Raw genomic sequence first — 16,355 nt, 5'->3', positions numbered from 1 at the left:
GACTTACCTTTCATCTATGTCTACCTGGATGACATCCTACTCGCGAGCGCGTCCCGGGCGGAGCACCTGCTCCACCTCCGCACGCTTTTCGAACGCCTGGGCCAGCATGGCCTGATCATCAACCCCACGAAGTGCCGCTTCGGCGTCGCCGCCATCGACTTCTTGGGGCACCGCATCACCAGGCACGGGGCCGTCCCTTTACCGGCCAAGGTGGAGGCCGTCAAGAGTTTCCCGCGCCCCCGCACGATCAAGGGGCTCCAGGAATTCCTGGGCATGGTCAATTTTTACCACCGCTTCGTGCCCCGCGTCGCCCAGCTCCTCCGCCCCGTGCACGAGGCCCTCCGGGGGAAGCCGGGCAAAGGTGACATCGCCTGGTCGGAGCCGATGGCCGTGGCGTTTGCGGGCGCAAAGCTGGCCTTGGCCAACGCCACCATGCTGGCGCACACGGCGCCCGATGCACCGATCGCCCTCACTACCGACTCGTCAGACTACGCGGTGGGCGCGGTGCACGAGCAGTGGGTGCGTGGTGCTTGGCAGCCCCTGGCGTTTTTTAGTCGGCAGCTGCGCCCGCACGAACGCCGGTACAGCACCTTCGACCGCGAGCTGCTCGGGCTCCACCTGGCGGTCCGACACTTCTGCCATCTGCTCGAGGGCCGACCGTTCACGGCTTTCGTCGATCACAAGCCCCTTGTGTTCGCGATGGCCAAGGTCGCCGAGCCATGGTCGGCCCGGCAGCAACGTCACCTCTCTGCCGTGTCCGAGTACACGACGGACATCCGTCGCGTCGCGGGTAAAGACAACCCGGTGGCGGATTGCCTTTCCCGGTCCGTCGCGCACGCGGTCCACCTCGGGATCGACTATGCCTGGATGGCGGAGGACCAGACCGCCGACCCCGGCGTCCAGGCCTTGCGGCCCGCCGTCACGGGCCTCCGCATCACCGAGGTGCCGTTCGACGTCGCGGGCGCGGCCCTCCTGTGCGACGTCTCCCTCGGCCGGCCTCGCCCCATCGTGCCCGCTGGCTGGCAGCGCCCGGTTTTCGACGCCATCCACGGCCTGTCCCACCCGGGCACGAAGGCCTCCCAGAAGCTCGTCGTGGCAAAGTTCGTCTGGCATGGCCTCAGGAAGGACGTCCGCGACTGGGCCAGGACGTGCCTCGCATGCCAGTGCGCGAAGGTCCACCGCCACACCCAGGCTCCGTTGGCCCCGTTTACGGTGCCCGAGTGTCGGTTCGACCACGTCCACGTCGACTTGGTGGGACCTCTGCCCCCCTCGCGGGGGTTCACCCACCTCCTCACCATGGTGGACCGCACCACACGGTGGCCGGAGGCCATGCCATTGGCGGCGACGTCTGCGGCTGATGTGGCGCAAGCCTTCATCGCCACGTGGGTTTCCCGGTTCGGTGCCCCCTCGGACATCTCGTCCGACCGCGGCCCCCAGTTCACCTCGGAGCTCTGGGGCGCGGTGGCGCAAGGGCTCGGCGTCAAACTGCACCGCACCACGGCCTACCACCCCCAAGCCAACGGCCTGTGCGAGCGCTTTCATCGCTCGATGAAGGCCGCGCTCCGGGCCAGCCTCCGCGATGGCAGCTGGGCCGACAGGCTCCCCTGGGTCCTGCTGGGCCTCAGGACGGCGCCCAAGGACGACCTGTGCTCGTCCTCGGCGGAGCTGGTCTTCGGACAACCGCTGCGGGTACCGGGCAAATTTATCCCCGACTCCATGGCTCCTTGGTCCGCGGCGCAACAGTGCTCCACCCTGCAGGAGGCCGCCCGTAGGTTCGCCCCGGTGCCGACGGCACACCACGGTTGCCCATCGTCCCACGTCGCCCCGGAGCTTCGCACGGCAGAGTACGTTTTCGTCCGGCACGACGCCCACCGGGCACCGCTATGGCCCCCGTACGACGGGCCCTTCCGCGTGCTGGAGACCGGGGACAAACATTTCACCGTGGACATTGGCGGTGCCCCGGATCGTATCTCCGTGGACCGCCTCAAGCCGGCCCACCTCGATCTGGACCACCCCCCGCCAGCATCTCTGCCTCCGCGTCGAGGCCGTCAGACCCCCGGCACCCCCCAGCCCCGCCGTCCCACTACCCCCCCAGCCCTGCACGCATCGCCAGGGGGCATTTCGGCCGGGTCATCCGGCTTCCCCACAAGCTCACCCTTCAGGTGCGCGGGCATTCTGGGGGGGGCACGTGTGGCGGGCACAAGGGTCAATAATTCCGCGCACCAGTGGGTGGCGCGAGCGTCCAGGCGGGGAACTGAAATACATGCCCCGCCTTTCGGCCGATCGGCCACGCCCGGGGGCAAGGCGTGGCCTCGGGACATATATGCGGGCTCTAAGGTCGAGCCTGCCCAGTGCTGATGAGCGAACGTGTAATAAAGTACTTTCATTTGTATCCACGTGTTGTGGCCTACTTCTCTGGCAATCGAGTCGTGTATGCACAGCACCACAATAGAAAATAAAGAAGAGGTGTTGGGGCAGTTTCTGGGTGCCGAATAGCATGCACGTGTGGCGGACACAAAAGCCCACTGGCGTGGTGACATCATTCCGCGCACCAAGTGGGCGGTGGCCACGCCCGAGGGGTAGGCGTGGCCTCATGATATACACCGGGCACGCAGCCCGGAGCACGCCAGTGTTACAGTGAGCTCCTGAAATAAAGACGCTTATAAGTTACCGCTTGTCCGCTTCCTCCTTGCTCGCAAGCAGCGCGCGTAATGCCGCGCTTTACTGGTGACCCCCTCGACGTTGGATCTGCCGGAGCGATCCTTCCACATGCGACGCCATTGCCATGGCCAACTTCATCAAACTTCCCGAATTTTGGGAGGCTCAGGCCGAAGTCTGGTTCGTCCAGGCCGAAGCCCAATTTCAGCTTCGGCGGCTCACCGGCGATGACACGCGCTATTGCCACGTCGTCGCCTCCCTCGGGCCCGGCACGGCCGCTCGAGTTGTGTCCGTCCTTCGCCACCCACCGGACGGCCACAAGTACGAGGCACTCAAGCGGCTACTCCTAGCCACGTTCGGCCTCACGGACGACGCACAGGCCGACCGCCTCCTGGATCTCCCCGAGCTCGGTGACATGCGCCCGTCGGTCCGAATGGACCATATGCTGTCACTGTTGGGCGACGAAGCCCCCGGTTCTCTATTCCGGGCGCTTTTCCGTCGCCAACTTCCAGCGCAGGTTCGCCTCGCGTTGGCCGGGACCGGGCTAACGGAGCCCCGAGCATTGGCAGCCGAGGCGGACAAGTATTTTGCCGCTTCGGACACGCGGGCGAGAGTCGGCGTGGCCGTCACGGCCCTCGTGGCTGATGCTGCTGATGCTGCTGATCCACAGCATCAGCTTATACAGCATACGCAGCATGCTGATACGCACCTCGTGACCGCCGCCACGCCCCGCCCACCGCCGCGGCGAAAACCGCCACCGCGGGGAAACCCGCCAACTCCACCGGCCTGGCGGAGCCAGCCGCGCTCCTCCAGCTCCACCACCTGGTGCTGGTTCCACGCCAAGTTCGGCCACGAAGCTCGGCAGTGTCATCCGCCATGCTCCTTCAACAGGTCGGGAAACGCCCGGGCCGGCGCTCAATAGTGGCGATGAGCGCCGGCCGTTCGAGCAGCCTGCTGTTCATAACGGACACCTTCTCCGGGCGCCGTTACCTGTGCGACACGGGACCGCAGGTGAGTGTCGTTCCCGCCGGCACGTCAGACAAGCACGCCACGGGTGGGGGCCCCGCGCTGCTTGCCGCGAACGGGACGCCCATCCGTACGTACGGAAAACGCTGCCTCTCTCTGCGGTTCGGAGGGCAGGTTTTCCGATGGACGTTCGTCACCGCCGACGTGCCCATGGCACTGCTTGGCGCGGACTTCCTGTGCGCTAATGGGCTCTTGGTCGACGTCAAGCGCAGACGTCTTGTCCAGGCCGAGACGTTCAGCTCGCTCGCTTGTGCGTTGCCCAGCTCGTCGAGCAGCTCAACGAGCGGCTTGCCAAGCGGCTTGCCGAACGGTTCGGTTCCGGCCACATTGGTCTGTACGCTTCCGGCAGCGGACGCATTCACCCGCCTCCTTGCCGGCTTCCCGGCCCTCACGCGGCCCACCTTCTCGGCGGGGGCCGTCAAGCACGGGGTGGCCCATCACATCCCCACCGTCGGGCCACCGGTCTACGCCAGGGCACGCCGCCTCGAGCCGACGAAGCTGGCGGTGGCAAAAGCGGGGTTCGCTACCCTGGAGCGACTCGGCATCGTTCGGCGCTCAGAGAGCGCTTGGGCATCGCCGCTGCACATCGTGCCGAAGCCCGGCGGGGGATGGCGACCGTGCGGGGACTATCGCCGTCTCAATGACGCCCCGACTCCCGACCGCTACCCCGTCCCCCACATTCAGGACTTTTCCGCCTGTTTGGCGGGCATGTCCTTCTTCTCGAAGGTGGACCTCATACGCGGCTACCATCAGGTCCCCGTCAGGCCGGAGGACGTCCCGAAGACGGCGGTCATCACGCCATTCGGACTCTTCGAGTTCCTGCGCATGCCCTTCGGTCTGAAGAATGCGGCTCAGGCGTTCCAGCGACTGATGGACAGCGTCCTGCGCGACTTGGATTTTGTCTACGTCTACCTGGACGATATCCTCGTCGCCAGCGCGTCCCGCGAAGAGCACCTACGCCACCTCCGCACGCTCTTCGAACGCCTGGGCCAGCATGGCCTGATTGTGAACCCCGCAAAGTGCCGGTTCGGCGCCGCCATAATCGATTTTCTGGGGCACCGGGTCACCAGGCACGGAGCCGTCCCCCTGCCGGCCAAGGTGGAGGCGGTGAAGGGGTTTCCGCGCCCCCGCACGATCAGAGGGCTGCAGGAGTTCCTGGGTATGGTGAACTTTTACCATCGGTTCCTGCCCCGTATCGCCCAGCTCCTGCGCCCCCTGCACGAAGCTCTCCGAGGTAAGCCGGGCAAAGGCGACGTTGCCTGGACCGAGCAGATGGACACGGCATTCACGGGCGCGAAGCTCGCCTTGGCTAACGCCACCATGCTCGCGCACCCGGCGCCCGATGCACCGATCGCCCTCACCACCGATGCCTCGGACTACGCGGTGGGCGCGGTGCATGAGCAATGGGTGCGTGGAGCTTGGCAACCGCTGGCGTTCTTTAGCCGGCAGCTTCGCCCGCCCGAACGCCGTTACAGTACCTTCCACCGCGAGTTGCTCGGGCTTCACTTGGCGGTCAGGCACTTCCGCCATCTGCTCGAGGGCCGTGCGTTCACTGCCTTCGTCGACCACAAGCCGCTGATCTTCGCGATGGGCAAGGTCACCGAGCCGTGGTCGGCCCGGCAGCAGCATCACCTCTCGGCCGTGTCCGAGTACACGACGGACATCCAGCACGTCGCGGGGAAGGACAACCCGGTGGCGGATTGCCTTTCCCGGGCCGTCGCCCACGCAGTCCACCTCGGCATCGACTATGCCCGGATGGCAGCGGACCAGGCCGCTGACCCCGACGTCCAGGCCTTGCGGACCGCCGTCATGGGCCTCCGCGTCACCGAGGTGCCGTTCGACGGCGCGGGCGCGGCCCTCTTGTGCGACGTCTCCCTCGGGCGTCCTCGCCCCATCGTGCCCGCGGGCTGGCAGCGCCAGGTGTTTGACGCCATCCACGGCCTGTCCCACCCGGGCGCGAGGGCCTCCCAAAGGCTGATCGCCGACATGTTCGTCTGGCATGGCCTCCGGAAGGCCGTCCGCGGCTGGGCCAGGACGTGCCTCGCGTGCCAGCTCGCCAAGGTGCACCGGCACACCCAGGCCCCGTTGGCCCTGTTCACGGTGCCGGAACGCCGGTTTGACCACGTCCACGTGGACCTGGTGGGACCTCTGCCCCCCTCGCGGGGTTTCACCTACGTCCTCACCATGGTGGACCGCACCACCCGGTGGCCGGAGGCCGTGCCCTTGGCGTCGACAACGGCGGCCGATGTCGCGCAGGCTTTCATCGCCACCTGGGTCGCCCGGTTCGGCGCCCCCTCAGACATCTCGTCCGACCGCGGCCCCCAGTTCACCTCGGAGCTCTGGGGGGCGGTCGCGCAGGGGCTCGGGGTCCGGCTGCACCGAACCACGGCCTACCACCCCCAGGCTAACGGCCTGTGTGAGCGATTTCACCGCTCATTGAAGGCCGCGCTCCGGGCCACCCTCCGCGACGGCGGCTGGGTCGACAGGCTCCCCTGGGTCCTGCTGGGCCTCCGGACGGCGCCCAAGGAGGACCTGCGCGCATCTGCGGCGGAGTTGGTCTTAGGGCAACCGCTGCGGGTGCCGGGCGAGTTCCTCCCCGACTCCACGGCACCATGGTCCACGGCACAGCAGCGCTCCGCTCTGCAAGAGACCGCCCAGAGGTTCGCCCCGGTGCCAACGGCATGCCACGGGCACCCACCGACGCACGTCGCCCCGGAGCTTCGCACGGCGGAGTACGTCTTCGTCCGCCACGATGCCCACCGGACACCACTGCGGCCCCCGTACTACGGGCCTTTCCGCGTGCTGGAGACCGGGGCGAAGCACTTCACCCTGGACATCGGCGGTACTCCTGACCGCGTTTCGGTGGACCGCCTCAAGCCGGCCCACCTCGACGTGGACCATCCACCGCCAGTGGCCCGACCCCCACGTCGGGGCCGCCCCCCTGCGGGCGGACCCCCGGCACCGCCCAGCCCCGCCGCCACGCCGCCCCCCCGGTCCTGCACCCATCCCAGGGGCAGCCAGGGGCATCCCACCTGGCATCCCTGCACCCCGGACGCCGCCGATCGCCAGGGGGCGCTTCGGCCGGGTCATTCGTCTGCCCCGCAAACTGGCCCTCCAGGTGCCCGGGAATTCTGGGGGGGCGCGTGTGGCGGACACAAAAGCCCACTGGCGTGGTGACATCATTCCGCGCACCAAGTGGGCGGTGGCCACGCCCGAGGGGTAGGCGTGGCCTCATGATATACACCGGGCGCGCAGCCCGGAGCGCGCCAGTGTTACAGTGAGCTCCTGAAATAAAGACGCTTATAAGTTACCGCTTGTCCGCTTCCTCCTTGCTCGCAAGCAGCGCGCGTAACGCCGCGCTTTACACGCATGCATAGGCCATAATTGTCTTAAAAGTAAATACTTCATTAAAGTATCTTTAGAAGTACCTGTACACGCATCCCTCAATTTACGGAAGATATACATCAGTGAAAAGTTGTACAGTGAACGTACGTATAGTTACTCCCGCCAGGGAGTAATGCATTCGATCGTGTCCGTGTGTTTGTGTGCGCGTGTGTGTGTTCGTGTGTTTGTGAACAAGATATCTGGAAAAGTTCTGAACGGATTTGGATGAAAGTTGGTGGGATGATTGCCCTTGGAATAAGGAAGAATTGATTAGTTTTTGGTAAATCTCAGGATATTATTCCGGATCCAGGGTTAGTTGCCGTTCCGAGAGTTATATGAGGGTGGGGAGGAGTGGACGGGGGTTAGGAGAATGTCGGTCCCTGTACATAGAGAATCCAGACATGGCGTCTCCAGGCAGTGTTCGTGCTTATATTTAATTTCGATACACTCTAAAAACTCTTAACTTGAACCAATTTTCTAAATTTAAACAACGGAATTGACCTTAACAGCAGTTCTGACTGCTAAAAAAAGTGTTCATTTTATAAAGACGTTTCCCTGGGCGTCTCTGGTCGGTGTTTAGTATGACCGGACCAGCCTGCTCCGTTTCCCTGCAACATGCTACCAGTCTCCACGAACGTTTTATGTCACTAACGAATCATCTTATTAGTCCCGTACCGGTGTACACCGAAGGGGACTATCGGTTTGCACTCCGTCCCTCCGTCTGTCAGTCTGTCAGTCAGTCAGTCCGTCACGCAAAGAACAGTTTTCCGGACATTTTTTTTCTAAACTCTTAATGCTAATTATTTCAAACTTGGTACATGGTTTCCTCATGATAAGTTACAGATCAAGTTCGAACTTCACGACGTTTCGATCATTTTTGACAAAGTTATGGCACTTTGAACTTTGGTAATTTCCCCAACAGTTTTCCGGACGACAGACTGCCGGTAGGGGACATGTTTTGCAGCGCAATACTCAGAATGCTTGTTTTGATGGTGGCAGCTTTCTATGTCATCATGAAGCTTTGTTGAACCCGCACAGCTGATTTGATCTCTATAAACCAAGAAACACATTGTACTCTTGATGCCATTTGCATTCATTGTGACGTCTCAAGTCCCATGAGACAACTGGAAAGCAAAAAAAAGTATGTAAAACTTTGAAAAATGTCCTTTCGGATGCAGCAAACTGCATTACTATATCCCATTTTATTATTTTATTTATTAAGGTTTGAATTTGGAATGGTAATTTGTGGACACCCCGTATATAAATTGGAGATGCGTTTCTATCGAAAACAATTTTGGCCCCAAGACAACAAAAACACACTTAAGAATGCAGCAAACCATTTTTAAGCAAATACTTAACAGAACATTGATAATGTTATGATAAAATACTTAGTTGTGCTTCAACCGAAACGCTTAAACAAAGGAGTAGTGCTTAAAGCAGTAGCTGCTAAAGAAATTGCTTTTCTTTTGGCTTTATTATTACGCATTTTTCCCACTGTAGATAGAGCAAGCTCTAATGCTTTCGCGATTTGACCACGTTTTTCACCCACTTCAAACCACCTTAACCATCGAGTTTTTACTTATAAGATAATTGCTTTAAGGTCTCTTTTTGCATTCCTGCTACCACTTGCACTGAATGGCCTCTTCCCAGACATCTTGACTAACAAATTGGTTGCCTAACAATTTATTTTTTTTGTATACAAGATCGAGGCTCGTGTAAGAGCTAACATTAAACACAAAAACATAAACGGACACATAAACATGTAATAAAGGGAGAGCGAGACAATATGGGGAGAGAGTGGGAAACACACAAGCACAAAAACAGCAGAGAACCGGGACATCGGGAGATCTGTGGAAGAGAGAGGGCTGCGACGTGTGGGGGAAGGGGGGTACACTGTAGAAACAAATTGACACGACGAGGAAATTCAGGAATGAAGTCAGAGATTGAAAGAGGTGGATTTGGGGTTTATTAATGGGTGTAGAACAGATCAAGGTTTTGGATGGGGGAAGATAAGAGATGGTGGTGAACACCTGTTTTAAAGACCTGGAGGAAGGAGTGGGATTGAAGAGAGTTTGTGAGTTTGTTCCAGAGGTGGGAGAAGAGGGGAATGAGAGTGAAGGTGAGCAGAGAGTCTTGATTTTGCCAGTTTCACCAAAGAGGGTTTCAGGCAGATCTTGTGCATCCTGAAGGAATATTTGGGGGACACAGCACAGACAGAGCTGGGGGAGCTAGGCCAGAGAGGAGTCGGTAGAAGACCGAAAGACAACCAACCTGTCTGAGACCCAAAAGCTTGAGTGACAGACTTCTTCAAGAGGATTGTTGAGAAAGTAGATGGGAGGGTTGTCCAGACGGTCTTTTCAGAGAGACATAGTGAGAGTGTGAGATTTGTCAGGTTTGAAAGACATGTTCCACTTGTTTGACCAGTTTGTGATTTTGTCCAGGTCTGCAGAGAGTGAAGACGCTGCTGCCTGCTGAGCTGAGGGTGCGATATGGAGCGGCAGAGAGTGGAGTGATCAGCAAAGAGATCGAGAGGATTTTCCAGAGAATTGGAGAGATCATTGATGAAGACCAGAAAAAGCACAGGGCCCGGAACACTGCCTTGAGGAATTCCAGCCTGGACAGGAAGGGGAAATAATAATAATAATAATAATACATTTATTTTATATAGCGCATTTCAAGAAGCCCAAAGGCGCTTTGACAGAGTACAAAAAACAAGTGCAAAAAGACAAAAATCAAGAGGTAAATAATCAAAGCAAAAGGAAGGAGAAGGAGAAGAGATAGTCAGGGGTTAAATGCTGTGGGTTAAATGTTGAATGCAGTGTTGAACAGGTGGGTCTTGAGTGATGTTTTGAATGTGGTGAGTGAGGAGGAGTCTCTGATGGTGTGAGGTAGTGAGTTCCAGAGGGTGGGAGCAGCGATGGAGAAGGCCCTGTCCCCCCAGGATCTGAATTTGGTCCGCATGGGGGGGGGGGGGGGGCGGTCAGGAGGTTGGTACCAGCGGAGCGGAGGTTGCGGGTGGGAGTGTGTCTGGAGAGGAGGTCAGTCAGGTAGGATGGGGCCAGGTTATGGAGGGCTTTGTAGGTCAAGAGGAGGATTTTGTACTGGATTCTCTGGGGGATGGGGAGCCAGTGAAGCTTGTAAAGGACGGGGGTGATGTGGTCACGGGTCCGGGTATGGGTGAGGAGATGGGCAGCGGAGTTCTGAATGTATTGGAGTTTATTGGTGATTATTGAGGGCGAACCAAAGAGGAGGCTGTTGCAGTCGTCAAGACGGGAGGTGATGAGGGCGTGGATGAGGGTTTCTGCAGCCGTGGAAGAGAGGGATGGACGGAGACGGGCGATGTTTTTCAGGTGAAAGAAGGCCAAAATGTAATCGGCTTGTTGCTGTCACCTATCTAACTCATCCACCAAGTTTGTCATAAACCGTCCCAAATGAGATATTGTAGCGGCTACCGCTGGGTTTACACAATCGCCTTGCACCTACCAAGGACGCGGAGCGATCACCATGCCGGGCTCGTCCGGGACGCCCGGGCAGGCCCGCGCTCAACTTGCCAGGCCTCGGCCGGGATGCCCGGGCACGCCCGGCCACGCCCGCTCTCGACTTGCCAGGCCACGTCCGGGACGCCCGGGCATGCCCACCCTCGACTTGCCAGGCCGCGGCCAGGACGCCCGGCCACGCCCCCTCTCGCCTTTCCCGGGCAAACGCTCCGGGATAATGTGTGTATATATATTGCTGCCCGATAAACGGGCTTTTCACAGTACCCGAGTTGTTTTGTGACAATAAAGAAACTCGGACGAATTCCAGCTTTTTGTCGCGTCCATTCTTCCGATTGACGTGGGAGCACAGCTCCTACATTGGTGACCTACCGACATGGACACGGCAGTTGCCCTTAAACTGCCTACCTTCTGGGAGGCTCACGCGGCGGTTTGGTTCGCCCAGGCGGACTCCCTGTTCGCCCTGCGAGGCATCACGGCCGACGACACCCGCTTCCACCATGTGGTAGCAGCGCTCGGTTCAGCCACCGCGGCCCGCGCCCTGAGCCTCCTCGAGAGCCCGCCAGCCGCTGACAAATACGGCGCGATTAAAAAGCTCCTCCTCGACGCTTTCGCCCTCCCATCGGCAGAACGCGCACGGCGCCTGCTCGACCTGCCCGAGCTCGGCGACACGCACCCGTCCGAGCGAATGGACTACATGCTTTCACTGCTCGGCGAGCACTCTCCGGCATTCCTGTTCCGGGAGCTGTTCCTCCGTCAGCTGCCTAGCCTGGTACGCCTCGCCCTGGCGAGCACGACGATCACGGATCCCCGCGCCCTCGCCAGGGAAGCCGACAAGATCTCCGCGGCAGGCCAACGGATTGCAGCAGCGACCTGGGGCCCACCGCCGTCCGACGCAACGCCCATGGCGCCCGAGCACCCGGCACGGTCGACGACCGAACTGCCGACGCAATTGGCGGCCGCTACGCCGAGCCGACCACCCCCAGCACGACAACCGGGGCCTCCACCTGACCAAGCGTGGTGTTACTATCATGCCAGGTTCGGACAGAAGGCCCGGACATGCCGACCCCCGTGCACCTTCGGCAGGCCGGGAAACGGCTGGGCCGGCGTTCATTACCAGCCATGAGCGCCGGCCACACGGGCAACTTACTTTTCATCACGGACAAATCGTCCGGACGGCGCTTCCTGTGCGACACCGGCGCCCAACTGAGCGTCATACCCACCTCTGATCAGGACAGGCAGTCCGCGGTTTGCGGCCCCTCCGTGGTTGCGGCCAACGGATCGGCCATCCGCACCTTCGGCCCGCGCAACGTCACCCTCTGCTTCGGCGGTCAACGCTTTACTTGGACGTTTGTAACCGCAAACGTGCCCATAGCTCTGCTAGGCGCCGACTTCCTCTGCGCACACGGACTGCTGGTGGACGTCCAACGGCGTCGCCTCATCAACGCCGAGACCTTCAGCTCCCTGGTATGCACATTGAGCAGCTCCGCTCCGACCGAGTTGGCATGCGCCCTCCCGGCGGCGAACGAGTTTGCTCGCCTGCTCACGGAGTTCCCGGCCCTCACGCGGCCGACGTTTTCGGCCGTCGCAGTACGACATGGGATCGAGCACCACATACCAACCACGGGCCCGCCGGTCTATGCCAGAGCCCGCCGCCTCGACCCAGCCAAGCTCGCCATGGCCAAAGCCGAGTTCGACGCTTTGGAACACCTCGGCATCGTGCGGCGCTCCGATAGCGCGTGGGCTTCGCCACTACACATCGTCCCAAAGCCACGGGGCGGCTGGCGCCCATGTGGCGACTACCGCCGCCTTAACGACGCTACCACCCCCGACAGGTATCCGATCCCGCACATCCAAGACTTCTCCGCCCGTCTGGCAGGACGGGTCATTTTTTCAAAAATCGATCTCATATGGGGATATCACCAGGTACCTGTCAGGGCGGCCGACGTCCCTAAAATGGCCGTCATCATGCCGTTCGGCTTATTCGAATTCCTACGGATGCCGTTTGGCCTCAAAAACGCGGCTCAGGCGTTCCAGCGCTTGATGGACGGCGTGCTGCGTGACCTGCCGTTCCTCTTCGTTGACCTGGACGACATCCTCGTCGCCAGCACGTCCCGGGCCGAGCACCTCCTCCACCTCCGAACACTGTTCGGGCGCCTCAGCGAGCACGGCCTCATCGTCAACCCGGCCAAATGCCACTTCGGCACGACGGCCGTTTATTTTTTGGGCCACCACATCACCAAGAACGGGGCCGTGCCGCTGCCAACCAAGGTCAAGGCCATCACCACGTTTCCGCGTCCCCGCTCCATAAAGGCCCTGCAGGAATTCCTGGGAATGGTGAATTTCTATCACCGCTCCGTGCCCCGCGCTGCTCAACTCATGCGGCCCCTCTACGAAGCCCTCCGGGGCAAGCCGGCCAAGCACGACATCGTCTGGTCCGCAGCAATGGACGCGGCCTTCCAAAGCTCAAAGCGGGCCCTCGCTGACGCAACACTGCTCGCTCACCCGGTGCTCAACGCTCCCATCGCCCTCACCATGGATGCCTCCGACTACGCGGTGGGCGCCGTACATGAGCAATGGGTGAACGGGGTTTGGCAGCCACTCGCTTTTTTCAGCCGGCAGCTCCGGCCGAACGAGCTCAAATACAGCACGTTTGACCGTGAGCTCCTCGGTCTACACCTGGCCGTTCGCCATTTCCGCCACCTCCTGGAGGGCCGACCCTTCACGGCGTTCGTCGACCACAAGCCGTTGGTTTACGCAATGGCCAAGGAGCCGTGGTCGGCCCGCCAACAGCGCCACCTCTCCGCCGTGTCGGAGTTTACCACGGACATCCGGCACGTCGCCGGCAAAAACAACGCCGTGGCCGACTGTCTTTCTCGGGCCAGCGCGAACGCGGTCCACCTCGGCGTGGACTTCGCGCTTATGGCGGTGGACCAAACCACCGACACCACGGTGCAAGCCCTCCGGGCGGCGGACGCGGGCCTCCGCCTGGCCGACATCCCCTTCGCGGACACTGTCCTGCTCTGCGACGTCTCCCAAGGCCAGCCTCGCCCCATCGTGCCCGTTGCCTGGCAACGCCGCATCTTCGCCTCCCTCCACGGCCTTTCCCACCCGGGCCGGAAAGCTTCCCAGAAGCTGATGTCGGCGCGATTCGTCTGGCACGGCCTTCGACGGGACGTCCGCGATTGGACCAGCACCTGCACAGCCTAAGGTCCACCGACACACCCAGGCCCCGCTGGCACCTTTCACCATGCCCGAACGACGTTTCGACCACGTCAACGTGGATCTGGTGGGCCCCCTCCCCCCATCACGGGGGTTCACACACCTGCTCACCATGGTGGACAGGACCACCAGGTGGCCGGAGGCCGTTCCCCTCATCTCCACCACCACCAACGACGTGGCGCAGGCTTTCATCGCCACATGGGTCGCCCGCTTCGGCGCACCGGCGGACATCTCGTCGGACCGCGGATCGCAGTTCACCTCCGAGCTGTGGGGCACGGTCGCCCGCAACCTGGGGGTCAAGCTCCACCGTACTACGGCCTACCACCCCCAAGCCAACGGGTTGTGCGAGCGATTCCACCGCTCCATGAAGGCCGCGCTCATGGCCGGCCTTCAGGACGGCGGTTGGGCCGACCGGCTGCCGTGGGTCCTTTTGGGCCTCCGCACGGCCCCCAAGGAGGACCTCCGGGCATCCACCGCCGAGCTTGTCTACTGCCAGGTGCTACACGTCCCGGGCGAATTCGTGCCCGACGCTACCAGTCCCTGGTCTGCAGCTCACCAGCGCTCGGACCTCCAGGAGGCCGCCCGACGGTTTGCCCCCGTGCCAACATCCCACCACGGTGACCCCCAGTCCTACGTCCCCCCAGCGCTTCGCACAGCGGAGTACATTTTTGTGTGTCATGACGCACATCGGGGGCCACTCCGGCCGCCGTACGACGGACCCTTCCGGGTCCTGCGACGGAACGACAAGTCGTTCGTCATCGACATCGGCGGCAGGTCGGACCGGATTGCGGTGGACCGCCTCCAGCCGGCGCACGTGGACATCGACCAACCGCCACGGTTGGCCCTTCCGCCACGGCGAGGCCGCCCCCATCCATGGTGCCCCCCACTCGACCGCCCACCACCACACCGGACCCCCCCCCCCCACCCCCCCACGACCCGCCAGGGGTCGCTTCGGCCGGGTCATCAGGACCCCCCTCAAATTGACCCTGCCGGTGCAAGTCGATTCTGGGGGGACGTGTGTAGCGGCTACCGCTGGGTTTACACAATCGCCTTGCACCTACCAAGGACGCGGAGCGATCACAATGCTGGGCTCGTCCAGGACGCCCGGGCAGGCTCACACTCAACTTGCCAGGCCTCGGCCGGGACGCCCGGGCATGCCTGGCCACGCCCGCTCTCGACTTGCCAGGCCGCGTCCGGGACGCCCGGCCACGCCCCCTCTCGCCTTTCCCGGGCAAACGCTCCGGGATAATGTGTGTATATATATTGCTGCCCGATAAACGGGCTTTTCACAGTACCCGAGTTGTTTTGTGACAATAAAGAAACTCGGACGAATTCCAGCTTTTTGTCGCGTCCATTCTTCCGATTGACGTGGGAGTACAGCTCCTACAATATCATGATATAAATTGTTTTTGGCCCTATCTCTCAATGGTGAAGAATCACTTTTATTAATTCCAGGATCCGGATCAGGGGAGTGTTTTAGGATGGGTTAGGGGGGTGTGGGTGAGGGGAGAATGGGAGGGGGGAGAAAAATTAAAATATTGAAAAGAAAAGGTTGATTGTTTTGGAATTTTTTTTTTAATTGCTCTATGGTGCAGTGCTTAAGACTTTGTAGCTAAGTGAAAGGTAATATTAAATGTTGTGGGGGTGTGGGGGGTGTTTGGGAGGAAGAAACGATTTATGATTTTCGCCGGATTTACACCAAATTTTGTATGTGTTGGTAGAACCAATGGTAACGTCCCCACTCCTCTGTGAGGAAGGGGACGACTATGACTTACCACTGCTCCCGACGGGTGTTTCTAGTAGAGTTAAACATGAAAAACTAATAGAGATAATGAAAAAATATCAGATGCCATCAGAGGAAATTCGGTTGATGTAAAATCTCTACTGGAATCAAAGAGCGATAGTAACAACAAATGTTGTTGAGATGAGGAGATTTGAAGTGCATAAAGCAGTGTGATGAGGCTGTATTCATTTACCAGTCTCATTTAATCTGTATAGTGAGGAATTAATACAAGACACATTGCTAAATTCTAAAGGCATAAAAGCAATTGGTGAAGGGTATGTGGATGGTATGTGGATGATGGTATGTGGATATTACTAATATCAGGTATGTGGATGACTGTAGGGATTGCCAACACTGATGAGGAGATGAAGACAAAATAAACATGTCTTGCATAGAGTCCGGGATGGAATGAAGTCCCAAAAATATATAAGTTATGGTATTTGAGAAACACTTGGTAGGTCTATGAAAGTTACCATCAGGTCCCACGGAGAGCTTCTGAAACAAGTTTAAAGTTACACATTTCTTGGAAGTGGTGTAACAGAGGATGTAAAGTGTGTAACATAAATCAAAAAGAGAATCGGAATGGTAAAGAGTGCTTTCTGGGACATGAAATAATTATTCAGGAGGAATTTGGATATTCAAACAAACAAAAGATTGTTAAAGACCGATGGAATATGCTTGTAGTGACAGATGGCAGTGAGGCATGGACAATGGGGAAATAAGTGAGGAGAAGAATAAATGTGTTTGAGATGTGGTACTACATTACAGTACAGTACGGCAAGGTACAG

The 16,355-nt window shown here is 59.8% G+C and overlaps 1 protein-coding gene across 1 annotated transcript in view; it reads right to left on the bottom strand.

Annotated features, from left to right (window-relative positions):
* Positions 1-16,355, bottom strand: part of LOC137432328 (CUGBP Elav-like family member 1) — a 356,059-nt gene that overhangs the window by 92,545 nt on the left and 247,159 nt on the right. The gene's annotated exons all lie outside the window — the stretch shown is intronic.

This window comes from Myxine glutinosa, chromosome 8, assembly GCF_964187855.1.
Source record: "Myxine glutinosa chromosome 8, kmMyxGlut1.1, whole genome shotgun sequence".
In the NCBI taxonomy this organism is placed as follows: Eukaryota; Metazoa; Chordata; class Myxini; order Myxiniformes; family Myxinidae; genus Myxine; species Myxine glutinosa.
The sequence above is the reverse complement of the archived record's forward strand: the minus strand, read 5'-3'. Positions and strand labels throughout refer to the sequence as shown.